At 37.3% G+C, this 14,047-nt stretch overlaps 1 protein-coding gene and 1 long non-coding RNA gene across 2 annotated transcripts in view; one reads left to right on the plus strand and one right to left on the minus strand.

Moving 5' to 3' along the window:
• LOC311436756 (uncharacterized protein) overlaps nt 1–14,047 on the minus strand; it is a gene marked incomplete at its 5' end in the record, with an annotated part of 83,452 nt that overhangs the window by 24,060 nt on the left and 45,345 nt on the right. The window lies entirely within an intron of this gene.
• Nucleotides 1,300–12,598, plus strand: LOC311436237. The gene is made up of 4 exons (XR_014692686.1): nt 1,300–1,448; nt 10,625–10,732; nt 11,595–11,703; nt 11,812–12,598. It is a non-coding gene; the product is annotated as an uncharacterized lncRNA (long non-coding RNA).

Below are 14,047 nucleotides of genomic sequence, written 5' to 3' on the forward strand. Positions count from 1 at the left end.
TCTTAGATGTTACTGGAAGTGTAAGAAATACTGGTAGCATGTGTACTGGGTCTGGCTGGAATGTTAACTTTCCCGGCAGCAGCCCATACAGTGCCGTACTCTGTACTTGTAGCTGGAACAGCAGTGTTATCACACCAGTGTTGTGTCTACTGCTGAGCAGCAGTGGAACAGCATTGGGCCTTTCTCTAACCCTCCTAGGGGGTGGGCAAAAAAGTGAGGAGAGAAACATCACTAGGGCAGCTGACCTAAACCAATCAAAGGGATATTCCATACCATGTGGTGTCACACTCAGCAATAAAAGGTGGAAACAGGAAGAAGAGGGGAGGGGTGGGCTCTCGTTGAGAAGACGTTGGTCCTCCTCTCGAACACCGGCTGCGTGCGTTGAGGCCTTGCTTCAAGGACGTGGTCAATCATCACTCATTTGTGGGAGGTAGAGAGTAATTTCTTTCCTCTGCACTTCCATATAGCCTTCATTTATTTTGTTTGTTTGTTTTCCTCCCTTCTTTTTATTTTTCCCTTTTCCCCTCCCTTTTCCCCTTTCCCTTTTTATTTTCCCTTAGTTAAATTGTTTAGTTCATGGTAGTCTTTATTTAATTCTTATTATTATTTCCCTTTAATTAAATTATCCTTATCTCAACTCATGAGTTGTTCTTTGCTTTACTTCTCCCCCTCCTCATCTAAAGGAGGGGGAGTGAGAGAGCGGTTGTGGGGTTTAGCTGCCCAGCACGGTAAAACCACCACAGCATGGTTATGACAGGTCAAAACAACTGTTTTTATATTCTTTGCTTTCAATTAAAAAAGCAAAAAATCATGAATGATCTGAAGCTATTGTTGATTTTTCTGACTGCCTGCAACAACCAAAAAAGCTTCATGTTTCAACTAACCAAGTTAAAATGGATAAGCAAAACCAGAGAGGGAGGAGACAAAAATGTTAAATAATTGCTCAACTAAAGGAGCTCTTAGGCCACTTTTCAGACTTACGGCACTTAATTCAAATGCTTCCATTATGAGTATAATTACTATAGTTTACAAAACTAGGTGCCATAGACTATAACTATAGTCAGTGATATACTGGTATATCCAGAAGCTCCTTTTAGGAGTCTTCCAGAGTTAGTAGTGTATCCTCTGACATGTAAGATATTTCCTTTCTGAAATTTTCTTACCAAATTTTCAATGTAAAATCTGGTCCAAAACTTTTATTTATAGAAGGTGGTCAGTTATTTTAAACTATGAATGTGTACTTTCTTAAATTTCATTTCCCATGAGCTGCGAACTTATGACAGCCATCATCACAGCTACATTCTATCAATGACTAAGGCCTTAGTACTAGAGAAAACTGCACTTTGAGGACACACTGACAATATTTAAACATTTCACATTGCAATCAGACTACTAATATACAGTCTTTTCTGGAATTCATCATGGGACATATTCCTTCTGTAGATCAGGTAATATTGTCACTATTGATTTTAACCTAATTTCTGTTTACTTGAGTTGCTTTAGATTCCCAATGCCTGAAATATTTTTTCCCTCAAAGGCTGAAAACTAAAGTTTGACTCTTTTTCTTCTCCTTTTCTTCTGTTGAAAGGAAGAGGGCAAAAGCTTCATAGTGACCTTGATTAAAACTAAACAGCCATTGAAATCATAGAATCATAGAATCATAGAATATCCTGAGTTGGAAGGGACCCTTAAGGATCATCAAGTCCAACTCTTGACACCGCACAGGTCTAACCAAAAGTTCAGACCATGTGCCTAAGTGCACAGTCCAATCTCTTCTTAAATTCAGACAGGCTCGGTGCAGTGACCACTTCGTTGTAGTTTAAATAAAAATGATATTCCTTTAATATTTTTGTGTCTTAGCTATCCTTCTCTCCCCTTAAACACAACTTTAAAGAAAAAATAGTAAGTTTATATATATATGAATACTAATTTACATATGTATATATTTAGAATATAAATGTAAACAACAGGTGCCATTTACTGTTTGAATCTCTATGGTTTATTCATATGTCTTTTAGCACAGTGGGGAAAGATTTGTTTTCCTATTAATTCTGCACACTGAATCCTGCAAATATTGGTAAATTCCAGAACAACTGCTGAGAGCTTTACAGTCCTGTGCAATTTGCTATGTATTGCTTCAGCACTTAGCACTTTCTAAGGTCTAAAATACATCCAAAGTTACAGATGTTTCTTATTTATGAGTTCCTGGTATGAGCTGAAGACAGGTATAAAACTCTTTTTTTTTTTTAGCCTCCTGCTATTGGTATTTATTTTTTTTAAGTGTGGGTCCCTTTATACCTTGCCTGTTTGAAATACAATGTTTATTCTTTAAATGATCATTTTGACCACAATGATGGCCAATTGTGTGGAGGTAGAAATGCTGTGTCATTCTCATTTTGGGCTTTTTTCCCACATTTTTGGTGGGAAAAGGCAGAAAATCAATGTAAGACAGATACGGTGCAAAGCCCACAGTGCATTCTCACTATAAGCCTGTACCCCCTGAGATTTAGGAAATATTACTGAAAGAACAGCCAGAAAGAAAATTGGTGGGAAAGTTGTTATTTTTCATCTGGTTTTAAACTCTTTGCCTGCTTAGAAGTAAATAGCTCTGCATCAGAAAAATATAATAAAAAAATATAATAAAAAGGTGCTCTTTATTTTTTAAAAAATAATAAAATAAATATGCTTTTCATTCTTAAAATATAATGGAGAGAAACAGCATATAAAAATGTTATTTTAATAAGTGCTGTTTAGACTGGATACTCTTAAAACAGTCATGGAAGTCTATCACCATTGTTATTTGGGAAGAAAAATTCCACTTTTTTTCCCAGTGTGCTTACATTGCCTATAAATCCCTTATAAACAACAACAAAAAATCCCTATATATTAAATGACACCCAAGGAAAGCAGGAAAACAGGTACCCAGAACTCTGTTTTAATTTCCAATGAAAAAAATGAATATTTTGTTAGAAATAAATGCAGAATCAATGTTCTGGTCAGATATTAGCTGTTATTTCATGATTTGTTTTACAAATTACACATTACATTGCTGATAACTTGATCATTTCCTGTGGTTTTGTGTTTGTCAGAAACTGCGTACTGCAGTAGATTGACACTCATGTTTGTCCCTGAAAGAGCAAGGTATAATATAAGACGAAAAATAATGCACTAAACTAAGCTAAACTAAATAAAATAATGAAACAAATAGTATAAAACACAAAATATGTAACATAGTAAACTGAAGGGATTGTGGAAATTGCTAAATTTTTTATCAGCCTCACACAATAAGACTCAGCTCTAGCTACAAAATCAAAGCTGAAGAAGGAACATGGTGCCCAAAGTAGAACTTAAACAATTAAATTAGCTGAGTTTGTAAAAAAGCAAAACTGCTGAAGCAGTAAACAATGACAAAGCATGCACAAAAATGGAAAAGAGGAAAGTACAAAGTGAAGAAGACTACGAGCCTTCATCAAGAAGTCCCCAAAGTACAACCACTAGAGGATACTGCACATGTGAAAGTAGGTGGGACAATATGGTAATTAGTTCTGAGAAAGCATTAACATAAATCTTGCCCTTTCTTGGAAATTGCATGAATATGTATGTCACCATACCATAAATAAGTACTCCTTGTCTTGCTTAGGAGTACATGTTCGGTGGAAGTATCCTCCAAGTATCCATTGCTGTTAATAAAGAATACCTACATTCTCATTCTCCCAAAAGAGTCTTGGAATGTTACATCACTTTCTGCATTTCAATAAAATAAAATAAAATCTTGTTTGAGGTTGGGACTGTGCATAAAGCTGTCTTGCTGACAAAAGGACTGCTCTGAGAGCTCCCTGAATACTACAGGCTGAGCATTTCTCTCTCCCTTTGCTAGGTCTGCTGACCTAATCACTAGAATGGGATATGGTTTGTTCCTCTTCCCTCCTTTTAGTTAGTGGGAATTCCCATAGCAGTTATATACTCTGAGGAAGGTCAAAATTCTGCAGCTGCATCAGGATCTGGAACTGGGAATGATTTCATGCACATTTTGCTTTTCTTGTTCCGGAATAGCTATGGCATGGCTTTAAAGAAGTGCAACAACCAGGAGAGCCTGGGAGAACTTCCTGAAGAACTGACCAATCCACAGGGAATGCAGTATGGGCTATTTACTCAATTATACGAAATGGCCAGACTGCTATTTAATGAGCAAGGTCCCACTGTGACACACACTGACATATGTGCGTGTAGCTGATCTGTTTCCTGGCAGCTCCACCATTAAGATGACTTACTGTTTACAGCCATATAAATAGTTGTCATTTATAGCTCTATCTGTTATAGCAAGTAGCAAAGTAGCATACTGCTCTTCACTATGGGCATGGAAATATGATTTTTTTTTTTTTTTTTCATCTGGAGATATTCATATCCCTTATCTTTAGGACCTACCTTAAGCCCAAGATGCTCATTACCTCAATCATCTTAAACATTAAGGTTCAGTGAAATGTCCTTCTAACCTGAAGCTCTGTATTCATGTGGCTGTACTCTTGGTACATTCATCTTACCTAAGTTTATCGCCTCTTTCATTTATCCCCTATTCAGGGAGCCGGTCATACAGTATATTGGCTAACATGGGAACTATCCTGTTTTACAGTTCTCTCCTTTGAAAGCCTGGTCTCATGATCTTTTCTCTCATTATGAACATTACCTCTACCCCCTTCTGCTACTGCCTGGTTGGATCCAGCTATCATGCACATAGATCTGAAGACAAACCTGTCCAAAAGATTACAGTCTGAATAGAAGTAATATAATGTTTTATACGTTTGTTTTCATTTTTCAAGACTTCACAGTTTTGATCACATAGATTTCAAATGGATAGCTGTAACAGGCTGAGTCTGCCACAGTCATAGCAAAACTTCCCACATATTCAAAGATTTTTAATCTGGTATTTATCTTCCTGTTTTCCCCATCCCCCATGAAAGAAACAAGCAAGCCTAGTTTCAAAACAGCCATTCAGAGATGTTTGGATGTGAGTTTCTACACTGACCTATTTTATATACAAGAGAAGCAGGAGCCAGCCTCCTACACGGCTGCTCACAGAAAACAGGAGAAAACTGTATGGTCTCTTTCAGTTCTTTTCTGGGCTGGTGGTACAGAGGATGTTAGGGATCTGCTGCAAACAGATGGAAATTCAATACTGATTTGAAAACACAAAGTAAACCCTGTTAAACAAAGATTTACAGTTAAGTACATTTTAAAACGTGTGTATACTACACGGATACATACAATATTTTTATTCAGTAAGATAAAATAAATCTGAGCTAATCAAAGACTCTCCAGAATCAGTTGCCCTGCTATCACTAAAAAAACTTTCAGTCCTCCTGAAAGCAGGTAAGAGAAGGTGCTCCAAGCAAAGCTTAAAAGGGTTTCCTTGGTAAGAACATCTAAGTCTGGCTGGTACCTATATTTTAAAAAATGTATAATTTTAAGAAACTTCCATAATCATGAACACTGATTTGCATTCTGGTGACTCAGTTGAACAGCCTCTCTATAAGTTCCAGTTTGATTTTTCCTTTTAAAACCTCACAGTGCCTGTAAACCTTATCTGTGACATTTTTGTAAGGTAAACAAATCAACAAAGTGGATCAAAAAAACAGGGTAGATCCTGGATTGACAGAAAGATTATTTTTTCTTTCTTTCTTTTTTTCAGTTCCACGGAAAAGGATTCTCTATTTGTGATATAAAAGCAATGGGGGAATAATAGGAGAAGTAGTTATTCTAAGTCTTGGTCAGATCTGTATAACAACTCCTTGGGCCTAGGCATATCTTTTGCTATATCATTTTGGGGAATAGTTGAGACTTTGTTCTGTTGTAAAATAGAAGGTTACCTTTCCTGGTAACAACCTGGGTTTCACGTAGCAGAAACCTAATCTGCAGAACTACTGTCTCATTTTACATATATTTACATTTTTTACAAAAATAAAAAAAAATGTTATTTTTACTATAGGCACAAAAACCTACCCCACTGAATATCATGTGTCAGTACTGGGAAAGAAAAAAATTAAGAAATTATCACCAAACTGAAAATACTTCATAAATGATAGCTGCCTGGGGCTGTTTTTTTTATTATTTTTATTTTTATTTTTTTTATTTTTTTATTTTATTAGTAATAAATAAGTAAATAAAACAGAACCAACTTACATCACCTAAAGAAAACATAGCATCTCTGAATTCTAAATATAATTTCTAATTAGAGTCCATGGAAAATAAATAAGGTTTGGACATTCTCTAGGTTTTCAAAAAGCATCCTTTTCAATGTGTTAAATTCAACTAATAATTTTTTCTTAAACGAACAAACAAACAAATAAACTAACCAAACAAAAACAACTTCAAAAAAAAAAAAAAACAAAACACAACCACACAAAAAAAACACTCTTAACCAACCAACCAAACAAAAACAACTTCAAAAACCACTCTTATGCTGCCTTGTCACTTTCAATTATTAGCAACACACTAAGTGGCTGGGTGGATGCTGGAAAGACCAAGTTAGGTGCGTGTGTCGATCTGCTTGAGGGTAGGAAAGCTCTGCAGGAGGATCTGGATAGGCTGCACCGATGGGCTGAGGTCAACTGCATGAAGTTTAACAAGGCCAAGTGCCGGGTCCTGCACCTGGGGCGCAATAACCCCAAGCAGAGCTACAGGCTGGGAGAGGAATGGTTGGAAAGCTGCCAGGCAGAGAAGGACCTGGGAGTGATGGTGGACAGTCGGCTGAATATGAGCCAGCAGTGTGCTCAGGTGGCCAAGAAGGCCAACGGCATCCTGGCTTGTATTAGGAACAGCGTGACCAGCAGGGCTAGGGAGGTGATCGTCCCCCTGTACTCAGCTCTGGTGAGGCCGCACCTCGAGTACTGTGTTCAGTTTTGGGCCCCTCGCTACAAGAAGGACATCGAGGTGCTTGAGCGGGTGCAGAGAAGGGCGACGAAGCTGGTGAGGGGCCTGGAGAACAAGTCCTACGAGGAGCGGCTGAGGGAGCTGGGCTTGTTCAGCCTGGAGAAGAGGAGGCTCAGGGGTGACCTTATTGCTCTTTACAGATACCTTAAAGGAGGCTGTAGAGAGGTGGGGGTTGGCCTGTTCTCCCACGTGCCTGGTGACAGGACGAGGGGGAATGGGCTTAAGTTGAGCCAGGGGAGTTTTAGGCTAGATGTTAGGAAGAACTTCTTTACAGAAAGGGTTGTGAGGCATTGGAACAGGCTGCCCAGGGAAGTGGTGGAGTCACCATCCCTGGAAGTCTTCAAAAGACGCTTAGATGTAGAGCTTAGGGATATGGTTTAGTGGAGGGCTGTTAGCGTTAGGTTGGAGGTTGGACTCGATGACCTTGAGGTCTCTTCCAACCTAGAAAATTCTGTGATTCTGTGATTCTGTGAAAGACTTGAACAAAGCTTGTGGATAGGGCAATCATGAGAAATTGCTCTGACAGCAGAGCGAAATTGAAAGGAGTGTTTATTACATTTTTCTGTCACCATGCTAACCAGTTTATTTTTATTATGCCCCAAAGGTCTTCCTTTTGCTACCAAATTGTGATTTAAGCAGAGCAGGGAAAACACGTAGATGGCTGAGGACTATCCTTAGAAGTAACCCATAAACCCATTGATGGCAGATGCAATTCATGTTCTTTCATTCTCTCTTTGGCTAGGTCTACACTGAACCATTAACCTGTATGAATAATATCCTCTCTGGAACATAAGACAGTGTCTGTGGAATCCTGTCCCCTGACTGCTGGTGCCACAATGTTGTGGTTTTCTCTCCAATCAATGGTCTGTACAATGGGAGAAATCAGTTGTCTTCCTTGAGGAGTTACAGGAGAATACTACTGGAAAAACATCTGTTAGAATAAAGTAGCTCCCATTGTTACTGTGAAATGACAAAGATCCTAGGCCAGCAAGAATTGAATACTGGAATCCGATCAGAATCTTCATGTTAGGAAGATAGGAGCAGGGAATAGGAAGGGTGGCTGAAATAAAACTAATATCACAGCCTGTGTTACCTGATGGGTCACCAGCAGATTCTGATTCCTTCTTCCCTCAGTACTAAGTATGCTGATAAGGTAACATCTCCTTCACCCACCCACATGGAGTGAAAGGAATTCCATCAAAAACCTCTACTCTAAGCCACACACAGAACATACATGAGGGAACACTGAATCCCTTTCAAGGGCAAGGAACCTCAACAAACCAAGAACCATTGAGCAGAGCAGCCTGGCCCCACTTACTACCAAGGCATGTCCATACATTACAGCAATGGTGATATATATTTTTTCTTATCTCCCCATACTTCTGTAATCTAACATGACAGTACAAATGGCCCTTAAATAGTCTAAGGCATAAGCATTCATGGAAAAAAAAAAAAAAAAAAAAAAAAAGTAGGTACTATGCCTGGGTTATCCTTCTTTGTAATTGCAGGAACCAACTACAGCAAAATAGATTTTTCTTGGTTGGGGATGAGATTAAACTGCATTCAAGCGTTAATAATTGAGGAAGGATTACACAGGATAAACAAATATTTCTGCCTTCATGAGCTACCTTTCAATATAAAGTAACAGTTGAAAACTAATTCTCTTCACTAGACATAGAACTCAGATGGCTGGAGAGTTTTAGATGACCCTTGGTTGTATTAAATAGGACCTTGCCCCTTTCTCTGCTGAAAGCTGATGTTCTACTGAGTGTTTGTGATTTCTGAACATTTACAGCATTCATGAAAAGGAAACTGTTTTTCGGGGTTTCTCTGCTTCAGTTTTTCCTCTGGCAATAGAGCAGCTGTTCTGTGGGTGAATCGTTCTGGTAAATGCTTGTGAGCATGAGATTTAGTGAAGCACAAGAGAAAGCTGAAGTAGAACACTTTTTTTTTTTTTTGGAGGGGGGGATTCGACATTTTATTTTTTTGGGGGGTGTGGGTATGACAACACCACTGAGGGAAATACAAGACTGGAAGGAAATGCATCGTATCAATATGATGCATCAAGGCATCATATCAAGTCATATAATGTTTCAAGTTAGTGAGGCTTTTTACTTCCCCCGTTCCAAATTCAAACTCCTTACTCTACTTACATACACAAAATATTTCTAGTTTACAACCTATCCCTTATGACCATTTAATATGCACTAGTCCATATTATAACACTGTCCTTTCTGTCCTTTCACTTAAGTAGTTTTTGCATTCCTGGTTCTTTATGCATCTCTTCCATTAATGTATAGAAATCAGTTTTCTCACTTTTTTTTTTTTTCCTTTTTTTTTTTTTCCTAAACAAACCAAATCTTGTAATACCATATGGAATTAAATTCTGTATCTCTGATTATCCTAATCTCTCCTTTTCTAGTTTGATCTTCTGATCTTTCTGGATGTGTGACTATAAGCCTATGCAGTGTACTGGTGATTTGTAGGTTCACATTGCCATTGCTTTGTCTCAAATGAAACTATTTTATCTTCTAGACATAGAGAATATCCACTGTATCTCTTCTTCTGTATCACTTCTGTAACTACTAGCGCTCTCCTGATAGGTTATTTCTTTTTCTGTTGCTTACAAATGCTAAGATCCCAGTTTATCTGACATGATTTTCTAAGTTCACTTAACTTTTCACATATAAAAGGCAACTAATAAGTTCAATCAGTGGATTATCACAAGTACCCAAAGAGTGTAAATTCAGAGTATTTTCACATAAGGATCTGAGACAGCTGAAAGAAATAGACCGTTACATTTATTATAGAGAGAGTGTGGAAGATGATTAGTTTAGACACAATACTCAATTTTTAGGTGTCTGGACTTGAGATGAGACCACCTCTCATTTCAGTAAGGAAAAATGGGGGTAAAAAAAATGAAGGGACTTATCTTAGTTTGAAAGCAATCATTGTAAGAATAATAAAAAAAAATATGTCAGAAGGGACCTCTAGAGTAACCCCCATGCCCCAGACTCAGTCTAATGGAGCATATTATTCTTGCATGTTTCTCCTGCAGAGTTCTAGGAAATCAGTTACTGCTGATGAGAATTCTACCCAGCAAAACATTCAACCTTCAATATTCACTAAATTTACTAAAGTTGATTTCAGATAACATCATGGAAAACACGTAATTCCTGCTGTGTTAGTTTGTTACATAAATCAAACTGCTAAGGAATAGATACAATACTGCATGTAAATATATCTCACCAAAAAGAGGAAACTGACAAATATCTGCTATGAACTATTTGGAAGGCATCTGCAGACCAAAAATTATTCACTGAAGACATTTGTGAATAATTTCACATAATGAATAAATATTCACAGAACACCAATGGGAACAGAAAAATTCATTAAATGAAATGATTTGTTGCAAATCACTCAGAACTCCTGTGTTTATCTAAAACTTCAAAAGTAGTTGCTCTACTGTACATTATTCAAGAAGTTTTGAATGGCTGTTGAGTACGTTCTAGATAAGGTTTCTTTAAATTTGGAGTGTCTCTTGGAACATTCTATACAAAATAATGCTATATTAAATTCAATTTCTTAAATTAAATTCTATATTAAATTAAATTAATATCTCCTTTAGTTTACATTATTGTCCAGAGTTATCACAATACACAGATATTTTAAGAATGTTGTGGTTTTATTTTGATAGGCTCAAAGTCATGAAAATCTGAATATTGAAGATGAAATGAAAGGCCAGGAACTCCTTGTGGCGAACAAACAAAGGGAACAAGGCCTAAGTTATCATGTGTAAGCTGAGGTACTTAACCAAGAGTATTTTCATCTTGTCCTTCTCTCATAAGTGCAGAGAGGGAGAGAAATCACTAGAGGTTGAATCAGGTACAGTTTGCTGTGCACTGTTCTTTATCTCATTTCACTAAATATAGACAAGAGTATCACATAATTGGTCTTTCAACTAAAACTGGGTGCCTGCCTATGGAGACATGAAGATCATGGAGGGTTTTGAGCAAGGTAAACTATTCAGACAGGGTTTCCTAATAAATCAATAAAGCTATTTTCTCATTACAGAGTATTTCAGAGTCTGTGCAGATAGAGGTTGGAAGGGATCATGAGACAATACTTCTGTTCAAGATGATGTCTGAGACATGATACCAAAAGTCTTCTGCTTTGGTCTTGCTGATAGCCAAACTATACTAACCATCCAGAGTATTGGCCATGTAGCTTACATCAAAGCAAGCTTGAATACTTTTGCATAGCCCACTTACACAAATTAAGGATTTATTATTATTATTATTATTATTATTTTCCAAGATCACAGGCACCACATAAATCTTTGACATATGGCCTCCGCAGCAGTGTCAAGATTTTGATAGTTCTCCGCGGTAGACATAAGTTTTTCCCTACCAGGAATTTGAAGCATTTTCATTAGTGTTACCCTATCATTGCTACGCCAGGTCTAAAAATATTCCTGGTAAATGGTAAAGACCATAATTATATATCTTATTTGAAGACAAGGCTAAAAAACCCTGCCTTGTATCAGAAGGATATCAAGGGATGCAAATTTGGTTAAAAATTACTACAGTTCCATAAGTTTTGATGAAAGTAAGCCAATATACATATGTTAAGGTATTCTGATAGAGTTTGTCTGTATTTGTTTTTAGAGTGCTGTTAAGATATATTAATGGGATTAAATGCGGAAACCTACAGAGATTGAAGTTATGGAAAGATTTCTTTGGGAACAGTCTGAACACAACCTTTAATTCAGTGAAGGTAAGCTGTGTCAAGTAAGAGTGTGTGTCAAGAAAGGTATTTATATTCTACTATTTTTGTAAAACTATTCTTGCTGTATTTTCACTCCTAATTTGTGCATTTTCATAGTGAAGTCTCCAAGCAAAATAACTGCTCACAGTGTACTTCACATTAAAAGAAATAAGGTGGAGAAAATAAAGAAATAGCTCAAGAGGAGGTGACAGGGACTGGGAAAACATATAGAGGAAAAAAAGAAAGTAAGAAAACAAAAAAGGTAAAAAATAATGATACAATAAAATAAAAACATCTGGTAGAGGAGTTCTTGGAAAAGGACAGAAGATCAAATGAGAAAACTGTTTGGAAGTTGTATGTATCATGAAGAGGAAGAACACTGACAGCATGTAATTCAGTTATTAGCTCAAATGTGTTGTTTGCTTGACTACAACCTTCCTTTGACAGGTAATTCCTGCATTCTTGAGCCACAAGCTGAGAACTTTGTTCTTGAGTAACTAGATGGAAAACTTCTACCTGTACATATTTTTGTGTGGATATACAAGTACATGGACCCACATATGCATATACATATTGATGTGTTCCAAATTCTAATCTCCTAATTACTTTTCAGCCATTTTAATGACTTTGATGTAAGTATTACAAAAGTCAATGGAACTACTAGACTTCATTTCTTCTGATTTACTCTTGTTGTTGACAAAAACCTATACAAGAAGAGTTATCCTTATTTCTGAAATTCACAATGAAAATTGTATCTATTTCTGATTAAGGGTTAAATATTTTTAGATGGAAAACTAAATAATTTTTAAAAGTATGATTTAGGAAACTAACGAAATGCAATCAACTATGTGTTGTGGAACCAAAGGAAAATGAACAAATAAAACATAGATTTTTCATAGAACAATATGAAAAAGTGGTGGCAATCTTATTTTCGTAATGTGCTTTGTGCTTCAGTCAGTATTTCCTATATGATACCTTCTATTCAGAATCTCAATTAGAGACTTTTAACTCTCCACTAATCTGGAAATTGAAATTCTGGAGAAGGTTCAGCTCTGGATTAACAGTACCATTTTAGTCCATCACTATATCATAGCTGCTTGAGAGTGTGAAGGCTCTGCAGAGGGCTAGGATAGATTGATAGGCCAAGTCCAATCACTAGACATTCAACAAGGTTAAATGCCAGGTGCTGCACTTGGGTTATAACAACCTCATGTGGTACAGGCATGGGTAAGAGTGACTTTTTTGCCTGACAGAAAAGAACCTGGTTTATCCAGCTGAACACGAGCCAGCAGCATGTCCAGGAGGCCAAGAAGGTCAAAGGCACACTGGCATCAGAAAGACACAAAGGCATCAGAAATCAGGTGGCCAGCAGGACTAAGGAAGTGATTTTCCTCTTGTAAACAACACTGGTGAGACCACACCTTGAATATTGTGCTTAGTTTTGGGCCTCTCACTACAAGAAGGATATTGAATTGCTTAAGTGTGTGGAGAGAAGAGTAATGAAGCTGGTGAAGGGACTAGAAAACAAGACGTGCAGAGTGGCTGGGGGAACTGGAGTTATTATTCTGGAGAAGAGGAGGCTGAGAGGACACTACATCACACTCTAAAACTACCTGAAAGGAGTTTTTAGGGAGAAGGGTGTAAGTCTTTTTTCTTAGGTGACAAGTGGTAGGTTGCAAGGAAGAGGTCTCAAGTTGTGCCAGAGGAGGTATCGATTGGATATTGAGAAGAATTTCTTCACAGAAGGGGTTGTTAAGGTGGAACAGGGTCCCCAGGGAGGTGGTGGAGTCTCTGTCCCTAGAGGTATTTAAGAGAAGCATGGACAGAGCAGTAAGGGATGTGGTTTAGTGATGGGACTCATTAGGTCAATTTGGTGGTTGGACTTTTTGATCTTGAAGTTCTTTTCCAACATGGTTGATTCTATGATTCTAACCATATTATAACATTTAAAGCCTAACCATGTGGACTCTTGGTAGCAATGAATACTAAGATTTGATTTTTTAAAAAAATAAACTCCTTTACATGAAGGTTATGAAACTTCAGTTACATCATTGCTAGGCCACAGATGATAAGGAATAAGGACGGTTAAGGGTACTGACTCATCGCTTCAAATGAGCAGTCAGTACTCTTAGTTCTGGCAGTTGTATGCCTAGACTTGGTTCTTGGAAGACCACTGGATTGTTTCTGAGTGACAGGAAATCTAGAGACATATTTTCTGTCCTTATCTGAAAAACAGACATTGGAATAAGCAATAAGGCTTTGAAGAAAATAAAGCTAGAACAGAGGTAACTGAAGTTTGAAATATGGATCATCATCTGAATGCAAGCCAGATCTGAAGTGATGGGTATTTAAC

The sequence above is a fragment of the Aythya ferina genome, assembly GCF_964211825.1.
Source record: "Aythya ferina genome assembly, chromosome: 4".
Lineage (NCBI taxonomy): Eukaryota > Metazoa > Chordata > Aves > Anseriformes > Anatidae > Aythya > Aythya ferina.